The 18,478-nt window shown below is 36.3% G+C and overlaps 1 protein-coding gene across 1 annotated transcript in view; it reads right to left on the reverse strand.

The window, feature by feature from the left end:
* NALF1 (NALCN channel auxiliary factor 1) overlaps positions 1–18,478 on the reverse strand; it is a 585,236-nt gene that overhangs the window by 530,205 nt on the left and 36,553 nt on the right. The window lies entirely within an intron of this gene.

Here is an 18,478-nt window from a genome sequence, read left to right on the forward strand (position 1 = left end):
GCTTCCCCACTTCCTGAATAATCACCGAGGTCAGCAATGGACTCTGCCTCATGACAATATGCCATTTGAAGTCACTCCCCCGGGCTTTCCTGACATTTTTACATTTACTCAGGAAAAATTCAAACCCTAAAAAATTCTCCTTGTCTTCTAACTGAGTCACCCCAAGTTCATATGGGGTATTCTCCCCTTTCTACAGCAAATGAAAAGAGCTAACTCTGTCCTTGGTGGTCTTTGGCTGATGGGCTTTACCGTCTTAAAAATAAACCAGATGTGCCCTCAATTTTTCAAAGACATGCTTTTGCTGTAGTCACCTGTCTCATACTGGATCTGAATACCACCCCTACTGATATCCTCACATTGAATTTCTCAAGCAGGACTTTCACTCCCCAAATGTAAAAACTCCTCATGTGTACCACTGGCCCTCAGCCTCTGTCCACCTGTACAATTCTCTAGGACACAGAATTCATATTAATGTAAATGTCTCCAAATTTCTCAGTTATGCCTTAATTTTTTCTTTCATCCTTATTTATCATCTCCATTCTGTCTTAAGGAAGAAAGCCTTCTATTCCTTTTTTAGATAAACAGCTTCCTTGTACTTTTAATCTTCTCCTGTCCATCATTTCCCCTCATATCTTACTGGTGCCTCCCCTTGTTAAGCATGTTCACGTTTCCTTCATCTCATAGGTCCACGACATATGATGACTCCATCTAATTCTCTTACTCGCTAAGGTTTTCTAGAAAGCAATTTACATTTATTAGCTCCACTTTGCCATTTTCTCTGCCCTAAATATGCTCAAACTGGTTTCTTTTCCGTTTCTCCATTTCTGCAGAAATGGCTTTCCCCAAAGTCAACACCCACCTCCCAATAGTAAAACCATAGTCTGCACATGACTCAGTATGTCCACAGCATTTGACACTTTTGACCAATCCTGGAATCATGTCCCTTTTTGTTCTTTTATGATGATTCAATACTGCTTTTCCTTCTATGTCAATGATATTTCATGTCAGAATCTCTTCATTCTTCATTCTATGCTCAGCTATACTAAAGATAACCTCTACTAGATCACTAACATCATTTCTATTCTTTCCATGCTTTATATATTTAATAGAGGCCTGGTACATGAATTCATGCATGGGTGGAATCCCTCAGCCTGGCCAGCAATTGGAGCATATTGGGGCTGGCAAGGGGGAGGGACCGTGGCAGGTTGGCTGGCTGCCGGAAGTTGGCTGTTGGGAGCACACTGAACACCAGGGGGCAGCTCCTGCATTGAGCATCTACCCCTGGTGGTCAGTGTGTCATCATAGCGACCAGTCATAACGGTTACTTAGGCATTTATATATATATAGATTCCTATAATTTAATTTAATCACTTCTGTGTAAATGATACCCAAGTCCATATTTTGGTCATCATCTCTACTGAATTGTATATTCACTTTTCAATAGCTTCTTATACATTTATGCATGGCTGTCTTGTTAATATCTCAACTTGCAGAGAGATTAAACAAATTTATAATTTTTCAAAAACAACAACTTCTTCAATCATTATCCAGCTCATTGCTATGATCATTCTTTTCATAATTTGAGTGAAACTCTTATGATGGTCTAAGATTTCTTTCTCTTCTATATTCATTGCATTCATTCAGGCACCAATTCCTGTCAATTCTTAGTTTAAAATCTCTCCCATCCTCTTTTTTGTTTTGTATCTGAATATTGTTCTGTGATGTGTATCTTCAGTGTCTCTCCATAATTTGTTACATTAGTATCTTAACCAATCTTCCTTCAATCTCCTGCCTCTCCATTTTATCTACAATACAACCAGATTAACCTCTATATAGTTCTCCATATATAGTGTTTATGTGTAACCATATAATATCCACATATAATATATGTGTAATATAACATATAAATCGATGAGCAAATATATTCCGTGATGCACAGTGACACATTACACCCTTTCATTTACTAAAATCCTCTTTATGAAATGCAGGCCTTCTATTAGATGAGCTTTTCAGACTGTTCATTTTCTTAAACCAATGCATATTGCTCCAGTGAACATGACCTAAGCTCCAGGCCTACTAGAAAATTAATTGCTACTGAAACATGTTGTGCAATTTTATACTTGCTTTTACTCATTCTGCTTCCTCAAAAGGAATGCTATTTCCCTTTTGTCCACTTAAAAAATTCTACTAATCCATCTAACACCAACATAAATGTGACAATTCCTATATCCGTAATAATCATCCCTTTCACTTTGATTACAGAGCTTTTATTCTGTTAAACCTTCTATATTTTATGTTGATTGACCTCTATATACAGGATATATATATGTGTATATATATATAGGATATATATACATATATATACATATATATACATATATGTATGTATATATATATATATATGTATGTGTGTGTGTGTGTGTATATATATATATATATATATATATATATATATATATATATTCCCTTTATTAAATTATTTCACAGGAACTGCATCTTATTAAACTCTTTAGATTCCTAAGGTCTAAAATATGCTTTTTCCTCATCTTTACACCTTATACTGTTTTCACTGAAAAATTCATTGTAAAAGTTGAAAGTTTTCTCTATTAAACATTTGCATAAGGCATAAGAAATTGATTTTAAGAGAGGGAAAATATTTTAATTTTGAATAATATACAATGTTTAATATTTAAAAATAATTATTAATAGCCAGATTTTACAACTGGTTAAATCTTAAATTCCAGGAAAGAATAAAATTTCACTCATTTCAGCTAGCTATATATTAATAAAAAGCCTATATGTACAATAGATGCTATAATACCCAGTAAAAATGGAGTTTTATTTTCATTAACATTAAGTAAATATAACTACAAACTGAATTTTTCCAGCATAAGCACTGTTGACCTACTCTAAATAATTAAATTTCTATTATAACAGTGTTTGTTGACTTTCCAGTGAATACCACGAAGATATCTGGAGATGGTTTGTTCATTTAGAATAGTGAAGAAGACCACAGGAAATGGATTCACTTGACTAAGGTATAGGAAATATGCGACACTGACTACGGTAGATCTAACAAACCATATGATTTTTAATCATGCCAGTGAAACAGCATTTCTGATTAATGGCTACATAGTTGGTGTTATTAATATTCAAACATCTACTTATGTTTATTTATCATCTAACATAGAACTTCATACCACATAATTAATATTTGACATGTAAAACTTCTCATGATTGTATGTAATTAGTATATATTTTCCAAGCCAAAGTTTCTGTTTTCAAGGAGTATGATATTATGTAAATGTCTACATAATAGACATTTTATTGTCGATAATATTATGAGATTTTAGAAAGCTTGGCCTTATTGGGATACGATTAGCATGTTTCTCCATAAATAATCATTATGGCACAGGCATGAGCAAATTTTCATAAACTGTGATTTGTAAGCTTTGAATAAATATGTTTATTTGTATGTGTCATTTGTCCACAGAAAATTAGCACAATGAACAAAGAAACCAAAGCTATAATTAAGTTGATAAAAAATGATTACTATATTTTGAAAAAGCATTATAGGTCTTAAAGGCGGCTGATTTAGAAACAAGCTTACTATCTAAATAAACAATGCATAAAACATATGAACCTACCTAGAGAAAACCAAATTATTTAATCCTTCATATAGTAACATCATTTTGAAAAGCTCATAATATATATTTTGGGAAACTCAAATTGTTTTAATGTTTTTGCTTGTGTGATTTTACAGTTTCTCTGATCATGGTTTATTGCTTTGTCTCCTGAGCAAAGACAGTACATTCTCAATAAATATCTATTGAATAAATGGATAAATTATTTGTAATCACTTCATTGGCTAAGTCTCCATTTCCCACTAAAGTATAAGTATATGAAATAAGAGACCATATCTACCTTGTTCACTCTGAATTTCCAGTGTTAACTCAGTGACTGGCACAAATAGAACAGGCACTCAATAAAAACCTTTAAACATGAATGATTCTATAAATAGTTATAATTCTTCAGTTTTACCTCAACAGTGTTTCTTGCATTTGTGTGCTCTTTTTTTTCCAAGTTTGAGACATCATCATCTTTTGCATGTACTACTTGTGTTTATGTTCCTTCACAAATTATAATTATTAATCACTTCCCATTGACCACTTAGTAAGATTTAGACTTAAATTATTTTATGGGGATATTACTTGTTTTCTGGCACTACATTCCCATGAAATGAATTCAAAGTCTCCACCTGGACTCAATCTCAATCAATCTCTCTCTCTCTCTCTCTCTTTCTCTCTCTCTCTCTCTCTCTCTCTCTCAATCAATCTCTCTCTCTCTCTCTCTCTCTCTCTCTCTCTCTCTCTCTCTCTCCTCTCTCTCTCTCTCTCTCTCTCTCTCTCTCTCTCTCTCTCTCTCTCTCTCTCTCTCTCTCTTTCATTCTTCCTTTACCCTCCTTCTCTCAAACATATTTCATAATCTACATCTTCTTGTGGTCCTTGCCGCTTCTATTTTGTAGTGTTTCTGATTTGCAGTATTTGTTTATATACTTATCTAAACTGGTTCTAGCTTATTCTCAGTTTTTTTAGCAACAGTAGATTCATTCACAGGAAATCTAGAATTCTTCTAAATCCTTAAAATGCAGATTACAGAATTACTCATATTTCAGAATCAATGCTTTCTATTTCCTCACCTTGCCCTGTTTCACAGAACCCAGCTTGGTAAAACCCTATGCTCCCTTTTTGGTCTGAAAAGATATGCAGGCATCTCTGCTCTTGCTCATACACTTCTTGGGAGTAGATTCCTTATCTCACATATCATTTGCATCATCTATGGTGCCACACAGTGTTTTGCAACATAAGAGCTCAATAAATACATATTTCATGAATGATGGATGGGTTAATGTTTTGTGAATGCAAAGCTTTCTATTCTACCAAAGAAGTTTTATAGTCAACTGGACTCATTGTTAACCTTATATTTTCATGCGTATGAATGAGTCTAATGGCCTGAATCACACTCACATTTTAAAAATTGAATGCACACACAGATATGACATTTACTTTGAATGGATTATCCCAGACTCTTCATCGTGCATCACACAAGCAGGCTAAAATTGCCCTCAGCCTTTTTACCCGCAGCTCCCTGTCTGCCTTGTCAAGGTGCTGACACACAAACATATTTTTTCAAAACCTGGCAGGCAGAAGCTTATGGCAGTTATAGAGTCCAAAAGCCTAAATGACAATTTCCAAATGAATGTTGGGAGAGTTCATCTATTTCCCCTTATCTACTTTATAAATCTTTCTCTTCCTGCTTACGGCTTCACATTTTAATAGAAAACGTATGTTTCCCAGCACTAACTACATTGATATTTCTGTCACAGTACTTGCTGCTTACAGAGATTTTCCACTTCTAGTCTGTAACTTAATAACCACAGAAGACACTGATTTGGCAAAATATGACATTATTTCATGATGTAGTTCATAATCAATGTTAGAAGCCTGGCAGCGAAACACCCCTGACATATATTTATTCAAGGTACTGGGAAAATTATCCTGTGTTACTTGCACTCTCATGTACATGGATAAGATGCATACTATTTATTTTGTATACTCCCTCCCCATAGCATTTCATCAAAAAAATAGGAATATGAATACAAACTACAATCACTATATGTACATATACATCACTGCCTACTTCCTTTAATGTAAAATATGTCTCTAGAACTAAACACAAATGTGTAAGGACTAAAAATATTTCTGTGCCTAAATATGATTTTTTTACCTGTTTACTTGTTAACATAATTTATGAAATTTTAGTTTATTTTAGCAATATTTATAAGGTAGAGAATTTTCTTCCCAATTTGTTGATGGATTACACCCTGCTATTCAACTACTGATTGGTTTAAAGGCTTATTTACTTTTTTATGAACATTGGTTAGTGATATGACTTTATTTGGATTCTACCATTTACCCAATTAGTGTCTTTTTCCTGTTCCAAGATTAAAGCTAATCTAACCTACCACATTGCATTTAATTCTCAGGTCTCCCTAGTCTCCTCTGGTCTGTGACAGTTTCTCAATATGTCTTTATCTTTTTTGACCTTGACAGTCTGAAGAGTACTGGCCAGGTATTTTGAAGAATGCCCCCAAGCAAGATTTGTCTATATCTTTTTTTTTTCTTCTTCAAGATTAGACTGGGGTTGTGAGCCTTTGGAAAGAATACCACAGAGAATAAATGCCTCATCACATCATATCAGAGGGTGCATGATAGCATCATCTACGTTTAGATTTATGCCTGTGATATATAACTATAGAGATAATTACTGATGCTCAGTGCTAATAAATGCACAATAGTAAACAATTGAGCAAATGATAAGTATTTACAGAAGCCTTTCATGACCTTCCAGAGACCTTCTGTGCTCTTCTTTTATGTAACTTTACATATCCTATATAATAAACGGGCAATATGCAAATAGACCAAACAGCAGAACAACCGAACAACCAATCAAAGCGTAACATGCTAATGATATGCTTAAGCTACTCAACCGCTCGCTATGACGTGCACAGACCACCAGGGGGCAGACAGTCAACTGGTCGGTCAGTTGCTATGTCATACACTGACCACCAGGCAGCAGATGCTCTGACCGGTAGGTTAGCTTGCTGCTGGGGTCCAGCCAATCAGGACTAAGTAAGATGGGTCAGACACACCCTGTAGCCCTCCCACAGTCCCTCCCCAGCTCGACTGTGCACCAATGGGGTTCCTCAGCCTGGCCTGTGCCCTCTCGCAATCCGGGACCCCTCGGGGGATGTTGGAGAGCCAGTTTCAGCCTCCATCCCACAGGCCACTCCCCTTGGGAGGGCACCAGATGCAGGGCTCATGGCTGGAAAGCACTGCTGTGGCAGCGTGAGCCTCTCCCTATCGGGACTGATTGGGCGCAAGCCCACAGCAGGCACAGTGGGGCCAGGATGAGCGGGAGCAGCAGGTAGGAGCTACAGGTGGCGTTGGAATACAGGTTTCAGCCCGATCCCTGCAGGCCACGCAGAGGGACCCCACCCGCGCATGAATTCATGCACCAGGCCTCTAATGCTTGTATAATAAGCATATACTAGATTTTAGAGTGATAAAACCTGAAGTTAAATGTTGGGTATGCTCTTTACCAGCTGTGTGATACAGGACAACTTATTTAACCACCCTGTTGTCAGAGCTCTCATCTGTAAACTAGGAATGATAATAATGCTTGTTTTATTTATTTATAAGGTTATTGTGAGGAATCAGTGAGTTTATGCATGTAAATTGTTTCTTGTATGGCTGGTATCTAGGAAATGCTACTATTACTAGGATGATTGTTGCTCTTATTATTATCCCCATTGGACTATATGCTCCTTAAAGGCAAGAATGACTTCTATTTTCTCACCTTGAGTAACATGTTAACGGTACATAACTGGCTTTCAATAAATGTTTGTAGCATAAACAAATGGCTATTTCTATTATTATAGTTACTTCATATTAAAATAATTAAACATAATTGTGTTTTTCCACTAGATTGTCTGGCTGATAATAGTAGGGAGCATATCAGAGTCATCTGCTTTGACTCTTGTACCTAACAGTGCCAAACATATAGTAAATATTTATCTTATCGAATGAATGACCAACTTAGGAAATAAATGAAAATAAAGTGTAAATAGATTAATTGCTTTATAGCCATTTTTTCTCCATAATTTCCTTTACTACTTGCCTTTGGGTGATTCCACAGGATTGAAAAGGCTATAATGGAATTCATTCTCCATTAATACAAAGCCTGGGGAAACATTCCTCAGATTTGAGAACACAAGTAAATAAAGGGAAGAATAGAAACCCATGGGTCTGATATTCTACACAGGAAATTCTGACCTACACTGGTCCAGATTAAAGGATTAAAATAACTTATTCAAATACAAAGCTGCTTGTCTCAGCTCCATTCTGTGTGTTGATTCCTCCATTCTTCATACACAGTAAATGTAGGGAAATCACAGAGTTGAAGGAGAAGAAGTCACAACTATAACTGCAGTTCATTTCTGATGAGAGTCCTGAGAAGTGTGAGTGCACATGCTTTCTGGCATGTGTATATCGGGCCTTTCCATCGTTATGTAGTCATGATTGTGCTTACTTTGCACCACTGCCCTTATGAATTTCGGTTTGCCACTTCAATGGCTGGTGTCAGAAATGTGAAAGTACGAGATAAAGTAATAAATTGCTTTCCACCTCTCTTGAATACTCAGACATGAGCCCAAACAACAAATTGAGAAGTTATGCTATTGTAGTTATTTATTTTCTTGTTTGTTTAGATTCCAATAGTATTTTGGATATTTACAAAGGAAAGGCAATATTGAGAATAATAAACTCATCATTCTCAGAAGTAAAATGCAATTGGCAATTTCTAGGGAATAAGAGATATATACCTGGGCAGGGTAGGGCAGGCAGATTTCTGGCCTATGTTACTAACTAGCTTTATTGTTTTGTGAAAAGTAACCTAAAATCTACCTTATGATATTCCCTCAGTTATAAAATGATGATATTGGTTTGTGGATGATCCTCAATGATTAAAAGGCTTTATAACTATAATTTCTTAACTAGATATAATTTATTGTCTCTAATCTAAAAGAAGCATGCTATTTAATCATTGAAATGCCATTTTTTAAATATCAAAGCCATAAGACACTTAAAAAATGTTGATGCTCCTTAATTTAAGAAAATTGAGATATATAATATTTCATCAGAATCCTCTTTCCTTCATCTGAACTCTTACCTCAACCCATAATTGGGCCTTTATCCTTATGTACTATGTTAAAAATACAACTTGCAGAGAGCATTAATTAACTCCTGAAAATATTTAATAATCAAAGCCAAAAGGATAATTAAAAGTAAATAAATTCATATACTTGCAGAAAATAATTAACTTCACATTTCCCTCATATAAGCAGCTCTTCACCCCTACAAAACTATAAAAAGAGAATCCAATACTTTAAACAACAAATTAAATTTTTTTTAAAAAAAAAAGAGAGAGAATCCATAACCTTTTCAAAGGAGCAGTTACCATTCCATTGAAGTCCAATGATGTATCTGTATTTTGACTGCATGTAGTATAACCTATTAGTACTTTTCTGGAGCCTGGAGTAGAAAATATTAGATTGAGAAAATGAGAAAGAGAAAGAGAGAGTGAGCAAGCAAGCTGTGGTTCATTTAAAGTCCTTGAAAAGTGGCCTTTTTGAATGAGTCCATTCCTATGTAGGTGCCAGATTACGCCTGTGTGCATCTGTTTATGCATGCATATGTGTGTGTGCATACATATGTAGCTCTTACCATAGTTTAAAGTCACTCAAGCAACAACACAACCTGAGAGGGTGTGCCTCAGGGAATGCCAGCAGATGAAAAGCTGTCAACCACAGCATGAGGACCATGCACAATAGAGAAAGCAAGAATAATATTTGCATGCTTAAAACATAAGAGCATGACCTAGAAAGAGCAGACAAAAAGCATCATCTAAAAAAGATGCCAAGGGGACTCCAGGCTGAAAGTGTAAAGCAGAAAAAAAAAACAGAGAAGACAGCTTGTAAACACTTTCTGGCGAGGGTAGGAAAGTCCTTTTAGCATTACAACTGGTAAAGAGACTACAGTCAGCTCACAAAGAGGAACTTTCCCTCTAGACAGGAAATAGCCGTTGAATTTGGAAATATTTCAATTAAAACTCTGATCCATCTTAATATATATGTGACCTTGGGTAAACACTCTTCACTCTCCCAGCCTCAGCTGCAGGAACCCAGGAATAACATTTGTCAGAGACAGAGAGCTTGCTGCAGAATCACTGAACACACCTGTTCTTAGGAAATAAACCCCGTGTCTTCCCACAGGGGTCCCTGATCAGAAGGAAGCATTAGAATCAACCGCCAAAACCCACTTTCACAGGCCAGCTAACATTAGGCCACCTCTAGGCCAAATTATTCCACTTGCTTTTAATTAACTACTGCCCAACATTTCTGTGTGTTTTTATGTTTATTTGCTGCTATAATCTTTGCCTGTGTTGTAATCCATTCAGGATGCGGTAAAAACTACCACAGATTGTCTTGTAAAACCACAGAAATTTCTTCCTCACGGTTCTGAAGGCTGGGCTGGCTGGTGAGAGCCTGCTTCCCGGCTCCCACGACAGAAGGACCAAGAGAGCTGTCTGGGGTCCCTTTAATCAGGGCATCAATGTCACTCATGAGGGCTCTGCTCTCAGGACTCAGCAACCTCTCAAAGGCCCCGCCTTTCAATATCATCACCTTTGGGAATTGGGTTTTAACATATGAATTTTGGAGAAACACACACATTCAATCCATGACACCCTGAATCAAGAGTCTGATCTTATTCAACAAGAAAACATTGTATTTATAAATACTCTGCTTTATTTTCCACAAACACACACAAAAAAATAAATAAATAAAATGCTTCTTTCTTTGTCTATATAGTAGTTCATTGAAAAATACTATATTAATTACTATAGTTTTGAACTGCAGAAAGAACAAAGTTGGAGATATCACACTAACTGATTTGAAACCATACTACAAAGCTATAGTAATCAAAACAGGTTGGTACTGGCCCTAGCCAGTTCGGCTCAGTGGATAGAGTCTTGACCTGCGGACCTAAGGTCCAGTCAAGGGCACATGCCAGGGCTGTGGCCTCGATCCCCAGTAGGAGGCCTGCAGAAGGTAGCCAATCAATGATTCTCTCTCATCATTGATGTTTCTATCTCTCTCCCTCCCTCCCTCTCTGAAATCAATAAAAATATATGTATTTTTAAAAAACAGGTTGGTACTGGCACAAAGACAGACACATTGATCAATAGAACAGAATAGAGAACCCAGGAAAAAAACCCATGGTTATTGGTCAATTAACCTATGACAAAGGAGGTAAGAATATACAATGAGTTAAAGACAAACTTTTCCATAAATGGTGTTGGGAAAACTGGACAGATACATGCAAAAAAACAAAAAAACAAAACAAAGCTAGCCAACTTTCTTACACCATATATAAAAGTAAACTCAAAATGGATTAAAGACTTAAATATGAGACCTGAAACCATAAAGCTCTCAGAAGAAAACAGAAGCAATAAATTATTTAACATTAGTCTTAGCAATATTTTTTGGATGTGACTCCTAGGGCAAAGACAACAAAAGAAAAGAAAATGGTACCCCATTAAGCCAAAAAGCACAGCAAATGAACCCATTAACAAAAGGAAAAGGCAACCTACAACCTACTGACTGGGAGAATATATTTTCAAGTGATATCTTCTTATATAATAAAAGGCTAATATGCAAATAGACCGAATGGTGGAACAACCAGAATCGAACAAACGGTCGCTATGACATGCGCTGACCACCAGGGGGCGCACATGGAACATGGCAGCATTGGCCATGGCGGGATGGTGGAGCAGGTGAGTGGGGGTGCCAGACCAAGGCAGGGCGCTGGTTGCTGTCATCAGGGTGAGCCTCTGGTGGTTATGGAAAATTCTTTGCTCCCGCACACCACGGTCCTGCCGGCACTCTCACCTGCTGCCAGCACCAGCCCTGCTCACACCCACTGCCGGTGCCGGAGCCACGGCTTGCATGCGCTGCTGGCATCTGGTGCCGGTCCCAATCTCTCGGCGCTGTCAGCGGGTGTGAGCAGCAGCTGCAGGCCCTGATCGCCCCTGAGGGCTTCTCCACCTCCCCCTGCTCCTGAGGGGCGATCAGGGCAGCAGCCGCCACTCACACCCACTGCTGGCACCGGCCTCAATCGCTCTGCACTGTCAGTGGGTGTGAACGGGGCCAGCGCTATCTGTGCACGGAAGCAGCGGCGGTGGGAGCAGGGCTGCTGGCAGACAGGGGACCAGCAGCTACGGCGGGAGAGGCCAGGCAGGGATGCAGAGGATAGGCCGAGACCCGCCCCTGTGCCTACTGCAGCCTCACAGCCCACAGTTCCTTTCAAGGTGCAAGAATTCATGCACTGGGCCCCTAGTATTCAATACGGGGTTAGTATTCAAAATATATAAAGAATTCATACAACTCAACATAAAAAAATAAAATAAACAACCTGATTTTAAAATGTGCAGAAGACCTGACAGACATTTCTCCAAAGAAGATATAGAGGTGGCAAACAGACACATTAAAAGATAGATGCTCAATATCAGTACCAATTAGGGAAATGCAGATCAAAACTACATGTCAGAATGGCTATTGTCAAAAAAGACAACACAGAATAAGTGTTGACTATGTGGAGAAAAAAGATCCCTCATGTAGTGTTGGTGGGATTGTAAACTGGTGCAGACACTATGGAAAACAGTATGAAGATTCCTCAAAAAATTAAAAACAGAATTACCATATTACTCAGCAATCCTACTTTTGGGTATTTAAAAAAATCAAGAACTCTAATTCAATATATGTACTGCTATGTTCATTGCAGCATTATTTGCAATAGCAAGATATAGAAGTTAAGTTAAATGTGCATTGATATACAAATAGAGAGGATGTGGTAGATAGATAGATAGATAGATAGATAGATAGATAGATAGATATAATGGAATATTACTCAGCCATAAAAAGAGTGAAATTTTACCATTTGCAACAACATGGATAGATCTAGAGGGTATTATACGAAGTAAAGTAAGTCAGATAGAGAAAGAGAAATAACATATGATTTCACTTATATGTGGATTCTAAAAAAACAAAGTAAGAAAAAAACAAAAATGAACTCATAGATACCAAGAACAAACTGATGATTGCCAGATGAAAGCAGGTGAGGGGATGGGTGAAAGAAGTTAAGGGGACTAAAAAGTACAAATTTCCAGGTATGAAGTTAGTCATGGGGATGTCAATAATATGTAATACCTCTCTGAAATCAATGTTGCCAGATGGATACTAGACATCGTGGTAATCACTTCGTAAGGTACATAAATGTCTAATCACTGTGTTGTACACTTGGAACTAACATAATACTGAATGTCAACTACAATAAAAAAAAATAAATTTAGCCCAGCCAGTGTGGCTCAGTGGCTGAGCATCGACCTATGAACCAGGAGATCATGGTTCAATTCCCGGTCAGGGCACATGCATGGGTTTCAGGCTAGATCCCCAGTAGGGGGTGTGCAGGAGGCAGCTGATCAATGATTCTCTCTCATCATCGATGTTCCTCTCTCTCTTTCTCTCCCTCTCCCTTCCTCTATGAAATCAATAAAAATACATTATCGAAAATAAATAAATTTTAAAAAATGGAACTTGGGTAAATTTTGGAAAGGGCCATTAAAAATATATATTTTAGCACAGAAAAGATAAATTCTAGGAATACCCATGTAGATACATTTATTTGAACAAAACTGCAGCAGATGAGAAGAGGAAATGTTTTGTCTCTCAGTGAGAGTCTCATTACTGCCATTTAGCTTGCCACGCCAATGTGTATTCATAGTGCTAGGCACTAAGCAGATGATAGAGATTTTACAATGTCCCAACAAATCAAAGGAATCTGTGAATTGGATTCCACATTTCTCATTTTGGTAATTTTCAGCTTAGTTTTAAAATGCTGATAGCACTTTTATTAAACTACACAATCTTCCTCTTATAAAAGGCTTTTATGAGTAATTAGATCTAAGGTTCCCCTTAAGTATGGTTTGCATTTCAAATTTTGTTATTAATATATAGCCCATATTCATGTCGTGTGTGGTTCTAACCTTCAGTCACTATAGTGAGCATAGGAAGTGAAAAGGCCTCAGGTCAGGTACTGGGTAGTAACTGCATCCATACATCAGAGTGGGGCAAACATTTTTCTATAACTCATAGCATTTAATTTTATGAAGCCAAATTACTCAGAAAGTAATGTGATTTTTGAAAGTTGAATCACAGAGATCTCTCCCCTCCCCCCAAAGAGAAAAATACTATGAGGAACTTGAGAATACATAGTGACTCACATTAAATTCAATCAGAACACACACACTTATAAACACAAGAGCATATAAAACCTCCCCTAACAACAAACATGATTTCCATTTCTGGTGCATTCCCATCCAATATCTCTTTTCAGAGAAGATTTATTTCTACTTAGAGAAGCAGATAAGAGAATAATGACTTAACAATTAGTTACCTATTCAAAACCTAAGACAGATGTTAAATTTATATTTCACTCCATAATTAGCAACTCAATCTATATTGACTATGGCAGTTTCATATCAGTTTGGAGGGACAGTATCATTTCACCATTTCAGTTATGTGTGTATCATTACTTGGACAAAGACATTTCTCTAAGTAGTTATATTATGTGCACTGTTTGGTTTGGTTTTTTCCTGGCCCAAAGTTCAATACAATCTGTACCCACTGTCTCAACTTAGAAGTTTTCAAAGAAGGCTGGAGTATGAAGATTCTCTCTCTCTCTCTCTCTCTCTCTCTCTCTCTCTCTCTCTCTCTCTCTCTCTTTTTGAAGGAAAGACTTGTTGACCAAATAAACAAAACTGCAGAGGCAAATCTGGGAATGCAAGGTATATATGCGGTCGAGATATTTCTATTACTAATTATGCTGTTATTATTTACTCAAAGCAAAGAGATCTTTGGGGGATCTCAAGATGACATGGGAGTGAAATAAAAATACCTATCCCTACATCCAGCTTTCTTAATTTGCACCACACTATAGCTAGGAAACAATCTGCTTCTAATAGCCTTGGTTAGTCAAAGCCTGGGGCTCTGATAAAGTACACCACATTTACCACAGAAATCGCATGCATATTTCACAAATTTACTAGATCAAAAACACAGAGGTGAACCTGACATTTTAATGTTGATATAATATGTACCTACAATAGAAAGGAAATAAGTTTAGAATTCAAGTCATTTGTTTTCTTTCAGCTATTGCATAAAACCAGGCCTTCAGATGCTTTCAGACAAAAGCATTGACATTTAGGGAGTCATGTTATCAACAGAACCTCCTTTTTGCATTTTGACATTATAATACAATTTAAAATAAAAATGTTTTTAGTGTCACTGTTGAGAAGGACATGAAGTCATGGTAAGGCTTAGCAAGAAGGAGTAACATGATAGTTTGACTACTAACACCCTTAATACACAGAGGACTCCATTTATATGATTCCAAGAATGCCATCACTATCCTTGGGAACCTCATCTAGTAAGAAAACTACATTGACACCACTTTGATCCAACTGTCCATGGCCCATTTGTCTTTGTACTTCATCTTGCATATTCAAAGCAATCTGATTCAGTGTGTGGTCAAAAAAATTGATAAGATGAATAGTTTAGATTGTGCAAACCAAAATATCTATCTTCCCAAACTAAAACTCCATACCCATTAATTAAAAAGCCCCCATTCCACCTTCCCTCTAGCTGCCAGCAACCACCATTCTTTCAGTCTCTATGAATTTGACATTTTTGGCTCTAGGAAGGCAGATATGTCTTTAATACAAATGAATATTATATATGTAATTTTATATCAGGTTTAAAATAAGCTCTCTGCTTTACATTGTGCATTAGTTGAATGAAGAGTTACCTCTTCTTCCTTTATTTCTCCTATAGAATTTTTTTGGTAAAATTTTTCTTGCTCTTTCTCTTATTATCCTGGTTACTTCTATATGTTAAAACTTATCTTCTACATGCCAATTTCCCAATCATGATGAACTATCAAATTTATTTAGTTTTTCTGTGTGCCATATTTAACTTAATTTTTCCTTATGTTTGATAGTCACAGTTAACAATTGTCTCACACAGAAAATATATTAAAAATAAGATAATCTGTGTAGCATGCAATGGAGGATCAAAAGATTAAATGAGTCAGAAATTTCTCAATAAGTGTCAAAATGAAAAGCAAGATTTCTGTAACCTAGTTGTCCATTGAAAGATGAATGGATAAAGAAAATGTGACATATGTATTGGAATATTATGCAGCCTTTTAAAAGAAGGAAATCTTGCCACATGCAACAATATGGATGAGCCTGGAGAACATTATGTTAAATGAAATAAGTCATTCACAGAAGGACAAATACTGCAACATTCCACTTAATAAATTATCTAAAATAGTCAAATCCATACAAACAGAGTAAAATGATAGTTACCAGGGGCAGGTGGGAGAGAAAATGGATAGTTGCTATTCAACAATATAAAGTTTCAGTTATATAAGATGAATACATTCTGGCGATATGCTGTACAGCACAATGCTAAAGTTAATCATATTGTATTGTGCACTTAAAAATTATTTAAATATGTTTTTATGTATTTCAGAGAGAGGAAGAGAGAGATGGAAACACAGATGAGAGAGAAACATTGATTGACTGCCTCATGACCAAGAATCTAACTGTGACCTCCGGGTTCATGGGAGGACACTCAACCAACTGAGCCCCACTGGCAAGGGCAAAAAATTTTTAAGAGGATAGATATCATGTTGTGTTCTTACCACAATAAATAGAAGATTCTGAGCCCCTTGCTATCTAATGCCCCCATAATGCTTCCCATGAAAAGATACTGTTTCATTCTACTTTCTTCTCATAACATTTAAATTTTCAGTATTTTGCATAGTTAACCTTTTACTTTTAATAATGCCATTTATTAATATATGTATTAACTCTGGCAACTTTGAGGAATAAATTTCAAACATAATATTAAATTAGACCATTTTGTTTTATATATGAGTCGGAGGACATGAGACTGATTTTTTTACATTTTTAAATAACCGAAAAGCACTGATGTCAAGAGGGGTGGGGGGTGGGGGAGGGATGCAATGAATCATCCCCTACTTATCAGCCAAGCTGTGAGATGGTAGTCATCAGGGTACCGGCCCAACAAGGGTGGCAATTAATGTTGCACTAACTGAGTAAACAATTAATGGGTATAATTAAAGAGAATCTGAATCTTATGTCTAAATGGTACCCCAGACAGCTGGATTATTTGTCTGGAGAAAAGCTTACTCTCCAATTTTTGTTAAGAAAAAATGAATCATTTTTTATTCTTGTATACCCTATTTGGATGATAAAGATAACTCTCTCAGAAACATATACATTATGATATTTCAACTCTTGCTAAGGTATGGTATATAATTTAATTTTGAAATTCTGTCAAAACATTATTCATCTGTAACGCTACTTCCCTTATTGTGGGATTATAATATCCTGTATAACAAATCACTCAGAAAGGTTTCTAAAAAAAATGAAACAAGAAAGCCAAACTAATTCCAGGTTTAATATGACAGCAAATGGCACCCTGGAAGAAAAGGAAGAGAATTTCCACAGATACACTATATATGATAGCCTTCAACACAGCATTGATACCTAAGTTAGCACTTTCCTTTTTCTGCTGTTTCTTTCTTACATGAAAACATATGATCATATATCATCCATAATGTCTGCTGTTAGGTCAATTAGTAGTTAATTACTTATTTTTTCCTTCAATGTAGCATGAAATTACAAGATGGTTGTCCAGATATAATGTCAAGTTAAAAATGAAGGTCATGGAAACACATAAGAGTACAACTTCACATATAAAATGGCACATAGAAATAGTTTTCTATTCTTGGGTAAACAAAAAATTGAAAGCCCTCAAATGTTTATCCAGATGTCATCAGTATCTTTTCCCCCTCAAAGGTGGAAAGGCAGACTGACCTCACATTTCTCCTCCTAACTTCCTGCACTGTGAAAGCTGACACAAATGAGCATATTTACCTTAAAGAAAAAGGGCCATATTATCCACCCATTTATGCCTCCCAAAGTCAGGAGGAATAAACCCTGACTTTGGGACTGTCTCTTCCTTCGACTGAATCTTCCCTAAGAATGAATAAACTCGGGACTTTTATGACACTGATTTTGAAGCAATGGAAAGCACAAAACTACATAGTGAGCCCATTAAAGCAGGAACAAGTTTAATAGGCCAGACAGTGACTGAGGACTTAGCTTGTTCTTAAAGACATTTTGTAAGTATATAAACAATCTGTGGCATAAAATAGGTTAAATGACAATATTGATTCACCCATGCATACTCTATCAGGCTGTGTACTTCACACTCTTCTTTTTATCATTAAAACAAAAATTCAAACACAGGCAGTGACACAGAGAGCCAGCCTAACTTTAGGAACAATTCAGAAGCAATTTTAGAAAATACTTTGCTTGCAAAACTGCCTTGCATTATTTGTGTTTCATTCAAGAAGCACTTAGAAGGGTATAATATACCTTGAAATAAAGTAGTTGAACATTAACATTTATATACTGTTATTTTTTTGTTACATATACCAGTTAGGACACCATCAAGAATGAGAAGTTTCTGAGAAACATCTTAGCCCATTGGATCATGAGCTGGAATATTTTTAAATATCAAAATATAATGGTTTTAATTAGAAAAATAGTAGCATCGTAACATAAAAATAGTAGCATCATAAATAAAAATAAGAAAATCAGAATTCTGTAATATTCTGTGTTAAATATTACTCTATATTTGAAGGGT

The sequence above is a fragment of the Eptesicus fuscus genome, chromosome 8 (assembly GCF_027574615.1).
Source record: "Eptesicus fuscus isolate TK198812 chromosome 8, DD_ASM_mEF_20220401, whole genome shotgun sequence".
Lineage (NCBI taxonomy): Eukaryota > Metazoa > Chordata > Mammalia > Chiroptera > Vespertilionidae > Eptesicus > Eptesicus fuscus.